The sequence below is a fragment of the Panthera pardus genome, unplaced genomic scaffold (assembly GCF_024362965.1).
Source record: "Panthera pardus isolate Hobbes unplaced genomic scaffold, ASM2436296v1 HiC_scaffold_10, whole genome shotgun sequence".
Classification (NCBI taxonomy): Eukaryota; Metazoa; Chordata; class Mammalia; order Carnivora; family Felidae; genus Panthera; species Panthera pardus.
In genome coordinates this window covers 33,254,304-33,270,840 of record NW_026526655.1, presented here as the reverse complement: position 1 = coordinate 33,270,840, position 16,537 = coordinate 33,254,304, and the positions used below count along the sequence as shown (strand labels likewise).

The 16,537-nt window shown below is 36.7% G+C and overlaps 1 protein-coding gene across 1 annotated transcript in view; it reads left to right on the top strand.

Moving 5' to 3' along the window:
• The window catches only part of BMPR2 (bone morphogenetic protein receptor type 2), a 199,580-nt gene that overhangs the window by 83,823 nt on the left and 99,220 nt on the right, over positions 1–16,537 (top strand). The window lies entirely within an intron of this gene.

Here is a 16,537-nt window from a genome sequence, read left to right as displayed (position 1 = left end):
TACTTGATTATAATCAAATTTTAGAAATTTTTATACCAGATTTTATAGGGACATTTCTGTTACGTTAAGCCACTATTTCCCTTGGGTGTTTCTTAAGAGAATTGTAATGATACTCTGAAATCCCAGTTTTGTTTGTCCTAAGAAATTTGTGTTCTAGGAAAGGGATATTGTTGCTTCAACTATTCCATTATTTGCCCCATTACTGCAAGGTTCTTGTGTTGTTTATTTTAGATAGTTCATTTTGACACTTAGATAAACAGAAGCCAAAAACACAAACATACCCAGAATTAGTCCCTGAACTTTGTTCCAGGGTAAAGATAAGACATTTAGACTTCTCCAGTACAGATAAATATTGTTACAGCTACTGAAAAATGGATGTTATGTGACTCTTGGGTTGTTTGGACAGACAGTGAAGGTCTAAAAAAAAATCCTGCCAACAAAAACTAAAATGAGAATTTACGTTTATCCACAGAACCCGTTTTTAAAAGGACTATAGATTTGACTCAATAAAACATCTCTATATATTAGTTATTTGCAACATGAAAAAAAAAATTTTCTCTGAACTATGTTATCCTGTTCTTGTTCAGCTTTTTACTGTGTTTCTGCCTTTTAAAAAATGGACTGGAGTGCCTGGGTTTCTATTAAGCATTGGACTCTTAATTTCAACTCAGGTCATGAGATTGTGCTCTGTGTCTGGGCATCGAGCCTGCTTAAGATTCTCTCTCTCTCTCTCTCTCTCTCTCTCTCTCTCTCTCTGTCTCTGTCTCTCTCTGTCTCTGTCTCTCTCTCTCTCTCTCTCTCTGTCTCTCTCTGTCTGTCTCTCTCTGTCTGTCTCTCTCTGTCTCTCCCTCTCCCTCTTCCTCTTCCTCTCCCTCCCTTCCCTCTTCCTCTCTCTCCCTCTCCCTCTTTCTCTTGCTCTCTCTCTCCCTCTTCCTCTCCCTCTCTCTCTGCCCCTCCCTTGCTCGCTCACTCGAATGCTGTCTCACTCTCTCTGTCAAAAAAAAGTGAATAAAAAATGGACTTAGTTGAGGTATAAACTGCATGTGTTTAAACTGTACAATTCAATGAATTTTTGTAGTTGTATACTCATGAAAGCCTCCCACCACAATTGGCATACAAAATATTTTCATCATCTCCCCAAAGATTCTGCATGTCCCTCTATATTCTGTTTTTACCTTTGCCCCTAGCACCAGCCAACCACTGATCTGCTTTAGATTACTCTGTATTTTCTAGGATTTCATATAAATGGAATTTTCATATTAATGAAATTCTAGGATATGTTCTCACACATAGTGTTATTCACAGTGATATCATTTTCACAAAGATATTGAGATTCATCCTTATTTGTTGCATGTATCAATAGTTTATTCCTTTTACTGTTTAGTAGTATTATATGAACATGTTACACTTTATTGACCCATTCACCAATTTATGGACTTGGGTTGCTTCCAGTTTGGGGGCTATTTTAAATAAAGCTACTATTATACTAGTTTTTGCGTAGACATATGGTTTCATTTTGCTTGTATGCTCTTCCTTTTGTTCATTTGGAAAAGAAAAAATGGTTCTCATAATACTTTTTGTCCTTGGCAAAAAAATAGGGGAAGGAAACACATCAATCATTTACTCATTAAATAAACATATATTGAATGCTAGGCATAGTGTCATGTGCTAAAGACACAGTGGTGTACAAGAACTCAGACTCTGCTGTCATAGAGTTTATAATTTGGTGAATTAAGCCAGGCACATTACAATAATAAGTGTGGAGATTTTGTGAAGAATCCAATCCTATAGAGCATATAATATGAGTTCCCCCTTCACTTGTCTAGGGTGATTAGGGAAAGATTGTTTGAAGAAGAAAAGTTAAAGTGAATAGGACTTAAGTAAGTGATGCATTCTAGGTAGAGGGAGTAGAATTCATGAAGGCTTTCACGTGAGAAAGAATGGTACTCTGTGGCTTCTGTTGGGATGAAGGTAGAGGGAAGGATTTGCAGCTGCTAGATCATGCAGGCCCTTATACACCATCTTAAGGATTTGGGAAATGAAAATCAAGCAAAGCAATAACATGGTCCAGTTGTGGATCTCAGCTAAATTTATACTGTGGTCAGGTTTTTTGAATAAGTACTTTATAGTCAATTTATTTCCCCAAATTCTATCTTTCATCTTTAATTCTGCTGATTACCTTTAATCATAAATTTTAGTAAGGAATGCTGTTAATTTTAAGTTTTGGTAAAGAATGTCAAGAAGATGAGCAGAACATTGGAGTAAGACTGAGACCATTCCTCATGTTATTTTCTTATTTATTTCTGATTAAGCAGAATTTATTTATTTATTTATTTTTGATTAAGTAGAATTTAAATATCCTGGGTTTCCACCAAAAAACTGCTAGAACTGATCCATGAATTCAGCTAAGTGGCAGGATATAAAATCAATGCACAGAAATCGGTTGCATTCCTATATGCCAACAATGAAGCAACAGAAAGAGAAATCAAAGAATCGATCCCATTTACAATTGCACCAAAACCCATAAAATACCTGGGAATAAATCTAACCAAAGAAGTGAAAAATCTATACACTGAAAACTATAGAAAGCTTATGAAAGAAATTGAAGAAGATACTAAAAAATGGAAAAGTATTTCATGCTCCTGGATAGGAAGAACAAATATTGTGGAAATGTCAATACTACCCAAGCAATCTGCATATTCAATGCAATCCCTATCAAAATAACACCAGCATTCTTCACACAGAACAAACCATCCTAAAATTTGTATGGAACCAGAAAAGACCCCGAATAGCCAAAGCAGTCTTGGAAAAAGTAAACCAAAGCAGGAGGCATCATAATCCCGGACTTCAAGCTATACTACAAAGCTGTAATCATCAAGACAGTATGGTACTGGCACAAGAACAGACATTCAGATCGATGGAACTGAATAGAGAACCCAGGAATGGACCCACAGACGTATGGCCAACTAATCTTTGACAAAGCAGGAAAGAATATCCAGTGGAATAAAGACAGTCTCTTCAGCAAGTGGTGCTGGGAAAACTGGACAGTGACATACAGAAAAATGAACCTGGACCACTTTCTTACACCATACACAAAAATAAACTCAAAATGGATGAAAGACCTAAATGTAAGACAGGAAGCCATCAAAATCCTCGAGGAGAAAGCTGGCAAAAACCTCTTTGACCTTGGCCTCAGCAACTTCTTACTCAGTACATCTCCAGAGGCACGGGAAAAAAAAGCAAAAATGAACTCTTGAGACCTCATCAAAATTAAAATCTTCTGCACAGCAAAGGAAACAATCAGCAAAACTAAAAGGCAACCAACAGAATGGGAGAAGATATTTGCAAACGATTATCAGATAAAAGGTTAGTATCCAAAATCTATAAAGAACATATCAAACTCAACACTCAAAAAACAAATAATCCAGTGAAGAAATGGGGAAAAGGCATGAATAGACACTTCTCCAAAGAAGACATCCAGATGGCCAACTGACACATGAAAAAATGCTCAACATCACTCATCATCAGGGAAATACAAATCAAAACCACCAGGAGATACCACCTCACACCTGTCAGAATGGCTAACATTAACAACTTAGGCAACAACAGATGTTGGCGAGGATGCTGAGAAAGAGGATCTCTTTTGCACTGTTGGTGGGAATGCAAACTGGTGCAGCCACTCTGGAAAACAGTATGGAGGTTCCTCAAAAAACTAAAAATAGAACTACCCTACAAGCCAGCAATTGCACTACTGGGTATTTATCCGAGGGATATAGGTATGCTGCTTTGAAGGGGCACGTGCACCCAATGTTTATAGCAGCACTATGGACAATAGCCAAAGTATGGAAAGAGCCCAAATGTCCATTGATGGATGAATGGAGAAAGAAAATGTGGTATGTGTGTGTGTGTATATATATACACACACACACACACACACACACACACACACATGCATACATACAATGGGGTATTACTTGGCAATCAAAAAGAATGAAATCTTGTCACTTGCAACTATGTGGATGGAACTGGAGGGTATTATGCTAAGCAAAATTAGTCAGAGAAAGACAAATATCATATGATTTCACTCACATGAGGACTTTAAGATACAAAACAGATGAACATAAGGGAAGGGAAACAAAAATAATATAAAAACAGGGAGGGGGACAAAAACATAAGAGACTCTTAAATATGGAGAACAGAGGGTTACTGGAGGGGTTGTGGGAGGGGCGATGGGCTAAATGGGTAAGGAGCATTAAGGAATCTACTCCTGAAATCATTGTTGCACTATATGCTAGCTAACTTGGATGTAAATAAATTAATTAATTAAAATAAATAAATAAATAAATATCCTGGCTAAGCCTGGCTGGCTCAGTCAGTGGAGCATGTGACTTTTAATCCTCGGGGGGCCATGAGTTCAAGCCCTGTGTTGAGCATGGAGCTTACTTAATTAAAAAAAATTTGTTTTTGAGAATTTAAATATCAGGGGCGCCTGAGTGGCTCAGTCGGTTGAGCGTCTGACTTCAGCTCAGGTCATGATCTCACAGTTTGTGAGTTCAAGCCCTGCGTCGGGCTCTGTACTGACAGCTTGGGGCCTGGAGCCTGCTTCAGATTCTGTGTGTGTGGGTCTCTCTCTCTGCTCCTCCCCTGCTCACACTCTGTCACTCTCTCTCAAAAATAAATAAAGATTAAAACATTTTTTTAAATAAAAAATAAAAAAATAAAGAATTTAAATATCAAAATACTATTGGAATACTGGTGTTTTAAACTTCCATTTAGCTAAGAAAAGGCTATTTGCAGGAAACAAATTTGGCAAGAGGCCTGATATATAATGCTTGGTTATAGTCTGATGACCTTTTGTAACTTAGTAACACGTTATGATATTAAGATTTGATCTGAGGTAAAGGAAATTTTTTTGGAGGATCAGGGTTGTTAAAATTGTGACAATTGTAACAGTTTACAATTGTACTTTAAAGAGTGGTGCCTGGGTAGCTTAATCTGTTGGGCATCCAACTTTGGCTTAGGTCCATGATCCCACAATTTGTGGGTTCAAGCCCCACATCCTCTGTGCTCACAGCTCTGAGCCTGGAGTCTGCTTCAGATTCTGCATCTCACTCTTTCTCTGAGCGACCTTCCCCTGCTTGTGCTCTGTATCTCTCAAAAATAAATAAATAAACATTAAGAAAAAAAATTGTACTTTAAAGAATAAAAACAAAAAGTGAGTATAATCTCCTGCTATTTTTGTTTATATGTGGTGCCTTGTGTATATATTATATAAACTACTAGAGCTGCACTATGTAATATGTACTAATATAGTCACTAAGCTGTATTAGTGAACTTGAGCTGTCAAAACAAAATACCTTGATTGAATGGCTTAAACAACAGGAATTTCTTTCTCATGGTTCTGGAGGCTTGGAAGTCCAAGTTCAAGATACTGGCTCATTCTGTTCTCTGGTAAGCACTGTCTTCCTCATTTGCAGATGCCATCTTCTGGCTGTGTTCTCATACGGTAGAGAGGGATGAGTGAGAGACAGGAAGCCAGCTGTCTCGTTTCTCTTCTTATTAGGGCGTGAATCCCATCGTGAGGTTCCCACCCTCAGGTTACAACTCAACCTGATTACCTCCCAAAGGCTCCATCTCTAAACACTTGAAGTTAGGGCTTCAACATGAATTTTGAGTGAGACATAAGTCCATAGCAGTATCTGTTTAAATTTACATTTAGGTGCACCTGGGTGGCTTAGTCAGTTAGGCGTCCCAACTTCAGCCCTAGGTCATGATCTCGCTGTTGCTGAGTTCTAGCCTTCCACCAGTCTCTGTGCTGACAGCTCAGAGCCTGGAACCTGTTTCCAATTCTGTGTCTCTTCTTTCTCTGTGCACCTTCCTCATTCATACTCTGTCTGTCTCTCTCAAAAAATAAACGTTAAAAAAATTTTTTTAATTTACATTTAAATTAACTGAAGCTTAAAAAAATTAATTAAAATAAACAATAAAAAAATTCAGTGGCTTAGTTGTATTAACCATATTTCAGGTGTTGAATAGCCATATATATCTATTGACTGTTTTATTGTACAGAACAGATTATAGAATATTTCTGTACTTGCAGAAAATTATATTGGATAGTACTGATTTAGAGAATATTTGGAGGCCTTTCAAGATCATTACAGATCATAAGAAAGATGTTAGTCCCATTTTGGGTAAGAGGCAAAGCTCTGATTGCTTCTGACTTGGAGTCTGCTGTCCTTCCTGAAAAACTATTATAAATGAACTCTTTTAAAAAGTAGAGTTTTTTGTTTCGGTGCAATGATTAGTTTCATTTTAACGTTTTGGTTTTGTTAAACCTGCTTGCTGTATTATCATCATACTGTATTCTTTTGTATAATTTTTACTTTAAAGGAGTATTGCTAATTACTTGTTTCAGATCTTATCAGAAAGATTGTTTCTATATGTATAGCACTTTTCAAAGCCCTTTCATATATCGCTGCAAGTCATGGTGAACCTGAGTTTGGAGATGGCATACAGTGTATGTAACTTCACTTGTGGGTATCTCCTAGATGGTGCAGTGTAGTATGAACTGTTCTTTCTGATAACAACAGGTGTATCAGGTCATTGGTATTCTTTCTTCCCTCCCTTCCTTCATTTATTTTTTTAAAGTGCCAAATACCAATTTGTTCATTTTAGAGGGAGGGGATATACCATTCTAGTAACCCATATACCGGTGGTCTGCCACATTGCCCCTATTTTCAAAATAGACGTATCATCTAACTGTCTGTCTGTCTACACTAGTATTATTATTGATCCAAAATAATAAGTGAGATTTTCTTTTAAGTTGTATTTATTCATTTATTTAGGTAGTCTCTGTACCCAACATGAGGCTCGAACTCAGGACCCTGAAATCAAGAGTTGCATACTCTTTAGACCAAACCAGCCAGGTGCTCCAAAATAATGAATGAGATTACACTTCATATTGTAAGATTTTGAGCTAGACCAATAGCCTTATATATGTTGGGGTTTTGTATTTGTCGTGGTCACATCTAGTTCAGTTAATTATTGCTTTGTACTATGAAGGATTTTGTTCGTTGCTTCATTCCCAGTCACTGTGAAGGTGCTCTATAATTATTCATTGAACAAACTTAGAACCAGTGACAACTGTCTTATAAATACTTTACAGTCTCATATAGCATCTAACACAATACTGTGTATGTATTGGCCACTGAGTCAGTTCTTGTTTATTAATGTGTGCTCCTTATATGTACTATACTAAGACATCCATTTCAAGATTTTTCATAAGTGGAGATCTGGTTAAAATAGAGAATACTTAAAAAACTTTAGCCATTTCTTATAAACTGTCAAATAATAAAATTCTATAATAAAGTCCCATGTAATAGATCTTGATATTGGCTCTATTATAGGAATCTGTATTAGCATAACTTATTTATAGGGATATGAGTGAATAGTTTCTCATAACAAATTTTCTGGTGATTTCTTCAGCAATATACATCTATAATGATTTTTTTAGAATAAAAGAGTAAATAGAAAAATAATAAAGTGAGATATCAATTTATTTTTAGAAAGCAGCTTCATATTAAAAAAAAATTACTACAGATAAGCCTTCTCCTCTGTCAATCTTTCATTACTGCCCTCCCCCCCCCCCCCCCCCCAGTATCAAACAGTAGAATGAGACATTACTACTCAACAACAAAAACATAGGTTACAAAGGGGGGCCTGGCTGGCTCAGTCAGTAGAGCATGCAACTCTTAATCTCAGGGTTCAAGCCCCCTGCTGGGCATGGAGCCTACTTAAAATAAAATTTAAAAAATGAAAACATGGATTACAAAGTTTCTTTGTTTGTTTTTGTTTTTGTTTTTGTTTTTTTTTTTTTTTAATAAATGACTGGACATCTTCAGCTTAAATGGCATATTAACACATTGCCAATTTTATATACTGATACTTTTTTGCTGAAAACATTCATTTACCACATCTATAAAATTGATTTTTTTAAAAATTTGAATGCTTCATTCTCTTGTTTTCTTTGTCAGTGTCTTGTGTTAGAATTTGGCCTCTATTATTTCAATCTCTCCTTTTTACCCCTTCTGTATCTCTGATTTTAACAGATATTCAAAGTAGATGCCAGCCAAGACATAATCATTTCTTTCCTCTTCTCATTTTTCTTTATTTTAAAAAGTTGCCTTCATTTTGACATATGAATTTTTTATATTCTTTGAACCAATTTTCTTATTTATTTTGTTCTTCAGTATGTATCTGCCTATAAGTAAACTGATATTTATAACTACAATTTTCATGTCTGCCAAATCTCTCTAAAGTATAAATTGGTATTTATTTATTTATTTATCTATCTATCTATTTATTTATTTATTTAGAGGGGGAAGAGAGAGCAGGAGTGGGGCAGGGGCAGAGGGAGAGAGTGTCCCAAGCAGGCTCCATCCATGCTCAGCACGGATCACTACTCCAGGCTCTATCTCCAGACCTTTAAGATCATGACCTGAGCCAAGATCAAGAGTTGGATACTTAACCGACTGAGCCACCCAGGCACCCCAGTTATCACTAAGTTTTAAAAAGCTTTTGTAGAGTTAGTTTGAAAAATCTGTTCTCTATAATTGTGTACAATTTCTAGAGTTTTACATTTATAGACCTAGCTTGTGTGCTATATCTTGAAGATAGAAAAAGTGTAGGCTGTTCTCAAAATGTTGGACTGAGAAAGTAAGATGTCCTGTTGCCAAAAATAAGGTTGTTTTCATACTGTCTTTGCTAGAATCCTTGCTTTTTTTCTTTAAGCATTTCCATTTGACTAAATGAACTCTCTTCCTTTGCTTTCTAAAGTTCTAGTTTTTTGGAATCTTATCACTGTTTTTGTCAGCTACTACCTGGATACTCAGATCTAGAATGTTCACACCCCTTCTTTTAACCCATTTTTAGTTATTTGGCAAACATGATTTATTCAATAGAATTTTACTTAATTCTGTTAAATAAAAGTAATGAAAATTGCATATCATGGAGAAATAGAACATTATTTAGAATTCTTAGAAGTTGATTCTACATTTGAAAAATATATGAAGTTAAAGAGGCCAAAAAAAAAAAAAAAAAGCCACAGTGTTTAAATTGGCATTAGAATACTCATGCTATTAAGAATCCTAAGAGTACTTTTTTCTTTCTTTCAAGTAGGTTTCACATCCAACATGGGGCTCAAATTTATGACCCTGAGATCAAGAGTCACATGCTGTACTAACTGAATCAAACAGGAGCCCAAGAGTACTGTTAAACAGAGAGGAAGAACATCCTTGTACTTACTTACATCTTGAAGGATGTAATTAAAAATTCAATAAACTTTGATGAATCTTACAAACAATATTTAAATTTAAAAAGTTCCAGGATTCTGTGAACTACTTTTCATGCAGATTTCTTTTTAAAGTAAACTCTACACCCAATGTGGGGCTTGAGCTCATGACCCCAAGATCAAGAGTTGCATGCTCTACCAACTGAGCCAGCCAGGAACCCCAATTTTATGCATATTTTAGAAACACCCTCAAACAATGCCAAATGCTGTTTATGGATACATATATATATGTAGTAAAAATATGAAACCATAGATTTAAAGGTTAAATACAAATTTCATGAGTGCAGTTTCTTCTCAGGAAACAGGATCAGGGAAGGGTCCAGAGAAATTTCCAGGTGTAAATGTAACATTTAGAGTGGATTCAAGCTATTTAAGCCCAAGTATTAACATTTGTTTTATTTGGATGGTGGGTAATGTGGTTTATGTCATACTTTTCTGTGGTTTGAAAATTTGTTTTATTAAAAGGAGAAAAAAATCAATAGGAAAAATAAAATTAGTATTAAAAGAAGTAAAAAAAAAAACCAAAAAACAGACATGGTACATACTATAAAGACTGAATAATGGCCTGGAAGAATACTTCAACAAGCTCTCACAGGAGCAGAGGAAAAAATGAAAACAGTGAAATAGAATGTACTGATTTTGGAGACTGTGGATTCATAATATTACTGTCATTTCTGAAGCAGAGATAAGAAAAAGGAATGAAAACTGTTATCAAAGTATAAATCAGTATTGTTTTCCTATTCTGAAAGAAGACCAAACTCTTTGCATTGAAAGGATTCAGGATATCAACAAACATATGATAAAAAGAGAACAGTACTTAGCTGATGCTAATAAATTGGTTGGATTAAAAAAAGAAGGAAAATCTATAAACATTTGTAATTAGTCCACCATTCCCAGGTTGGTGAAGAGGAACTAAAATCTAGCTTCACCTCTGAAAGTCTAATGCTCATTATGAGTTGTGCTAACAGTTCTGACACAAAAATGATTCCAGGATAGAAAGGAAGCAAGAAAATCTGAGTTTTTTTTTTTTAATTTTTTTTTTAACGTTTATTTTTGAGACAGAGACAGAGCATTAACGAGGCGGGGGGGGGGGGGGGGCAGAGAGAGAGGGAGACACAGAATCCGAAGCAGGCTCCAGGTTCTGAGCCATCAGCCCAGAGTCCGACATGGAGCTCGAACTCACAGACCGCGAGATCGTGACCTGAGTTGAAGTCGGACGCTTAACCGACTGAGCCACCTAGGCGCCCCGAAAATCTGAGTTTGAAATCAGAAGCAGCAGTTCATTTGACAGAGAATAAGAATTGATTGGATTCAGTTGACTACCTAATCTAAGGAAAATTAAAAATCACATTTTTTTTACATTCTCTTATTTGACAAACATATTCACATAATTTAATTAATTATGTATATTATATTTTCCTGTCTTAAAAGTTTTAAAAATCAAGAATCATATCATAAATTTCCTTTGTACCTCCCTACTGTGGGGGTGAGATAGCATTTTGGAGAGGATGTTTCTTTTACCAGCAAAGCTTTTTTGCGTATTGCAGAATATTTAATACCACTGGCCATGGGCTTAAAGCTTAATGAAGACCCCCCAGTCATGTGACAACCAAAACAAAACAACAAACAAAATAAATGCGTACCTCAGAAATACTGTGGATTGGTTCCAGACCACTACAGTAAAGTGAATATCACAGTTAAGTGAGTCAAATGGGGGGGCACCTGGGTGGCTCAGTTAGTTAAGTATCTGACTCTTGGTTTCGGCTCAGGTCATGATCTCATTGTTTTGTGAGTTTGAACCCCACATCGGGCTCTGTGCTGACAGCACAGAGCTTGCATGGGATTCTCTCTCTCTCTCTCTCTCTCTCTCTCCCCCCCTTCTCTCTGCCCCTCCCCCACTTGCCCTGCCTCTTTCTCTCTCAAAATAAACTTTAAAAAAATGAGTTAAATGAATTTCTTGGTTTCCCAGTGCATATAAAAGTTATGTTTACACTATATTGTAGTCTACTAAGTGTGCAATAGCATCATATCTAAAAACAGCGTACCTACCTTAATTTAAAAATACTTTATTGCTGGGGCACCTGGGTAGCTCAGTCAGTTAAGCATCTAACTCTTGATTTTGGCTCAGCTCATGATCTCACGGTTGGTGAGATCCAGCCCAGTATTGGGCTCTGTGCTGACCATATGGAACCTGCTTAGGATTCTCTCTCTCCTCTTTCTGTCCCTCTTCCCCCTGCCCCCACCAAATAAATAAGCTTCAAAAAATAAAAATATTTTATTGCTAAAAAATACTGACCCTCCTCTGAGCTTTCAGTGAGTCATCATCTTTTTGCTAATGGGGGGGTCAGAGTGTCTTGTCTTGATGTTGGTTGCTTTTGACTGATCAGGGTGGTGGTTGTTGAAGTTTGGGGTACCTGTGGCAATTTCTTAAAATAAGACAACAGTTTGTCTCATCAATTGACTCTGCCTTTCAAGGACAAATTCTCTGTAGCACATAATACTTCTGATAGCATTTTAATCCACAGTAGAACACTTTCAAAAATGGAATCAATCCTCTCAAAATCTGCCACTCCTTTATCAGCTAAGTTTATGTAATGTTCTAAATCTTTTGTTGTCATTTCAACAGTCCTTACAGTGTCTTCATCAGGAGTAGGTCTGTCTTAAGAAACCACTTTCTTTGCTCATCTGTAAGAAGCAGCTCCTCATCTGTGCAAGTTTTATCATGAGATTGCAACAATTTAGTCATATCTTCAGACTCTCCTAATTCTAGTTCTGTTGTATTTTTCACCATATTTGCAATTACTTACTCCGTTGAAGTCTTGAACTCCTCAGTTATCCATGAGAGTTGGAATCAGCATCTTCCAAACTCCTGTTCATTTTGATACTTTGACCTCTTTCCATGAATCATTAATGTTTTTAATGGCAACCTGAATGGCGAATCCTTTCCAGAAGGTTTTCAATTTACTTTGCCCAGATCCATCAGAGGAATCACTGATTATGGCAGCTATACACGTGTATTTCTTTTTTTGTTTGTTTATTTATTTATTTTGAGAGAGAGAGAGAGAGAGAGAGAGAGAGAGAGAGAGAGAGAGAGAGAGAATGAGCTTGGGAGGGGCAGGAAGGGAGAGAGAGAGAGAATCCCAAGCAGGCATTGCACTGTCAGCGCAGACCCCTCCTTGGGGCTCAAACCCACGAATCGTGAGATCATGACCTAAGCCCAAAACACTGGTCAGACAATTAACCAACTGAGCCACCCAGGCGCTCCACAATGTATTTCTTAAATAATAAGACTAGAGGGGTGCCTGGGTGGCATAGTCAGTTGAGTGTCTGACTCTTGATTTCAACTCAGGTCCTGATCTCACAGTTTGTGAGATCGAGCCCTGCAGTACAGAGCCTGCTTGGGATTCTCTCTTCCTCTCTCTGCCCTTTCCCTGCTTGTGCGTGCTGTCTCTCTAAAAATAAATAAATAAAGTTAAAAGAAATAATAAGACTTGAAAGTCAAAATGACTCCTGGATCTATGGGGTGTAGAATAGATGTTATGTTAGCAGGCATGAAAGCAACATTAGTCTCTTTGTCCATCTTGATCAGAACTCTTGAGTGACCAGGTGCATTTTCAGTGAGCAGTAATATTTGGAAAGGTTTTTTTGTTTTGTTTTTTTCTGAGCAGTAGGTCTCAACAGTGCACTTAAAATATTCAGTAAACCATGTTGTAAACAGATGTGCTGTCATCTAGTTTTCTTGTTCTTTCATGGAATATAAGAAGATAGATTTAGCATAATTCTTAGGGACCATAGGATTTGGGGATTAGTCAATGAACATTGGTTTCATTTTGGTTACCAGCTGCATTAATTTCTAACAAACAAGAGAGCCAGCCTGTGCTTTGAAGCTTTGAAGCCAGTCATTGACTTCTCTCTAGCTATGAAAGTCTTAGGTGGCATCTTTTTCCTATATGAGGCTGTGTCATCCACATCGAAAATCTCTCTCTTTTTTAAAAAAGTTTACTTATTTATTTATTTATTTAGAGCAGACATTAGCAGGGGAGGGGCAAAGGGGGGGGTGGGAAACAGAGAAAGAGAGAGAGAGAGAGAGAGAGAGAGAGAGAATGAATACCAAGCAGGCTCGGCACTGTCACTGCAGGGCTCAAATCCATGTACCATGAGATCATAACCTGAACTGAAATCAAGAGTCAGATGCCTGACTGGCTGAGCCACACAGGTGCCCTTGAAAATCTGTTGTTTGGTATAACCACTTACATTAATTATCTTAGCTGGATCTTTTGGATAAGTTGCAGCAGCTTCTACATCAGTACTTGCTGCTTCATCTTGCCCTTCTTTGTTATAGTGATGGCTTCTTTTCTTAAACTTCATGAACCAACCTCTGCTAACTTCCAGCTTTTCTGTAGCTTCCTCACCTCTCTCAGCCTTCATAGAATTAAAGAAAGCTAGAGCTTTGCTCTGGATTAGGCTTTGACTTAAGGGAATGCTGTGACTGGTTTGATCTTCTATCCAGACCACTAAAACTTTCTCCATATCAGCAATAGGGCCATTTGGCTTTCTTATCATTCATATGTTCAGTGGAATAGCACTTTTAATTTCCTTCAAGAAATTTTCCTTTGTATTCACAACTTGGCTAACTGGCATAAGAGGCCTGACTTTTAGCCTATTTAGGCTCTGCATACGGAGGGTAAATAAATGCTTAAGCATTTCTAGCTTTTGATTGAAAGTGAGAGATGTGTGACTCTTCTTTTCACTTGATCATGTAGAGGCCATTGTAAGGTTATTAACTGCCCTAATTTCAATATTGTTGTGTCACAGAAAATAGGAAGGTCCAAGGAGAGGAAGAGAGAGATGGGGGAACTGTTGGTCAGTGGAGCAATCAGAACACACACAACATTTATCAATTAAATTATCCGTCTTATATGGTTGCAGTTTATGGCAACTCAAAACAATTACAATAGTAAAAGCAAAGATCACTACTCAAAGTTCACCGTAATGATTATATAATAAGAAAGTTTGAAATATTGTGAGAATTATCAAAATAAGACACACAGACATAAAGTGAGCCAGTGCTGTTGGAAAAATGGTGCTGAGAGCCTTCCGTGATGCAAGTTTGCCACAAACCTTCAGTTTGTCAAAAATCCAATATCTGCAAACCTCAATGAAACAAGGTTATGTCTTTATTGCTTCCACATATTTCCAATTGATTCTTCTGGACAAGTGGTCCTGCCTAAGTTAGAAACTGCTGTTCATGTGTTGATTTGTACTCAGGGTGTCGACCAGCATGTACCAATCAAAATATAAAGTGTAACTGTCTAAATCTTTTTAAAAATGTAATTATTGCAGTAATTCCATCTTTTACCTAGTTTTTCATCATACCTCTTCATCTCCCCCCATATATATATTTAAAGAGTGTCTGTATTATTAATAGTTTTATGTTACCTGTAAAATTGAATGGAAAGTACAGAGAATTCTAATATACCCCCTGCCCAGACATGCCATCTTCACTATCAAAATCAAGTTGAGGATGTTTCCCTCTATTCCTAGTTTGCTGAGAGTTTTCATCATGAATGGGTATTGGTTTTTTTCAAGTGCTTTTTCTGCATCTGTTGATTTTATCATGATTTTCTTCTTAGCCCAAGATTTAACAAGTGGTACATTTTGTCATATTTGCACTTGATTTGTTTAAAAAATGTTTGTGTGCACGTATTAGGTTAGTGAAAGCTCCACTCCCTAATTTCATTTCCTGTAGTCCTTACCAAAACTGATCACTCTCCTGAAGTTGGTATGAATCCTTTTTTTTTTTTCATTATACCTATAATTTCAGCACATATATGCATCCATAAACAACCTACATTATTATTTTGGGTTATTTTATTTTTCATAAATGATATCATACTGTATAATGTTTTTAAAAACCATTTTTTAAAAAATTACATGGAGAGTGAGATTAATATTACTCCCATATTTTGCACGAATTGATTTACACAAATATCCTACCAACCATCCATCAAATTAGGATATTTATTTTTATTTTTATTATTTTTCTTTAAAATTTTTAAAGCTTATTTATTTATTTATTTTGAGAGAGAGAGAGAGAGCTCACCAGTGGGGCAGAGAAAGAGAGGGAGAGAGAGAATCCCAAGTAGGCTCCATACCATCAGTGTAGAGCCTGACACAGAGCCCATACTCATGAACTACAAGATCATGACCTGAGAGAAACGAAGAGTTTATGCTTAACTGATTGAGCCACTCAGGTGCCCCTATTTCTATTTTTATTTTTATTTTTTGGTACAAATTAAGAAACTGAAGCAAGTAGGGAAATTGGGATTTGAATTCTGATTCACCCAACTCTGAAGCCCATGATTTATCATATACCAGGCTGCTTACATTCCATTCTTTGATGATGCCAGGATTGAATGGCTACTGAAGCTTCTCAGTTATATATTTGCCTTAATTTGGGGCATTGTCAAAGTAATAAAGAATAGTTTTTCTTTTTAACATCAGCCTTTTAGAATCTGTTGATTTAGAAAATATGTAATGATAAAGAAACTTCGAAAGTATGCCTAAGTAACTTAGTTAAGAATAGTTGTTTCCTTGGCACAAAAACAGACACATAGACCAATGGAATAGAATAGAAACCCCAGAACTAGACCCACAAACGTATGGCCAACTCATCTTTGACAAAGCAGGAAAGAACATCCAATGGAAAAAAGACAGTCTCTTTAACAAATGGTGCTGGGAGAACTGGACAGCAACATGCAGAAGGTTGAAACTAGACCACTTTCTCACACCATTCACAAAAATAAACTCAAAATGGATAAAGGACCTGAATGTGAGACAGGAAACCATCAAAACCTTAGAGGAGAAAGCAGGAAAAGACCTCTCTGACCTCAGCCATAGCAATCTCTTACTCGACACATCCCCAAAGGCAAGGGAATTAAAAGCAAAAGTGAATTACTGGGACCTTATGAAGATAAAAAGCTTCTGCACAGCAAAGGAAACAACCAACAAAACTAAAAGGCAACCAACGGAATGGGAAAAGATATTTGCAAATGACATATCGGACAAAGGGCTAGTATCCAAAATCTATAAAGAGCTCACCAAACTCCACACCCGAAAAACAAATAACCCAGTGAAGAAATGGGCAGAAAACATGAATAGACACTTCTCTAAAGAAGACATCCGGAT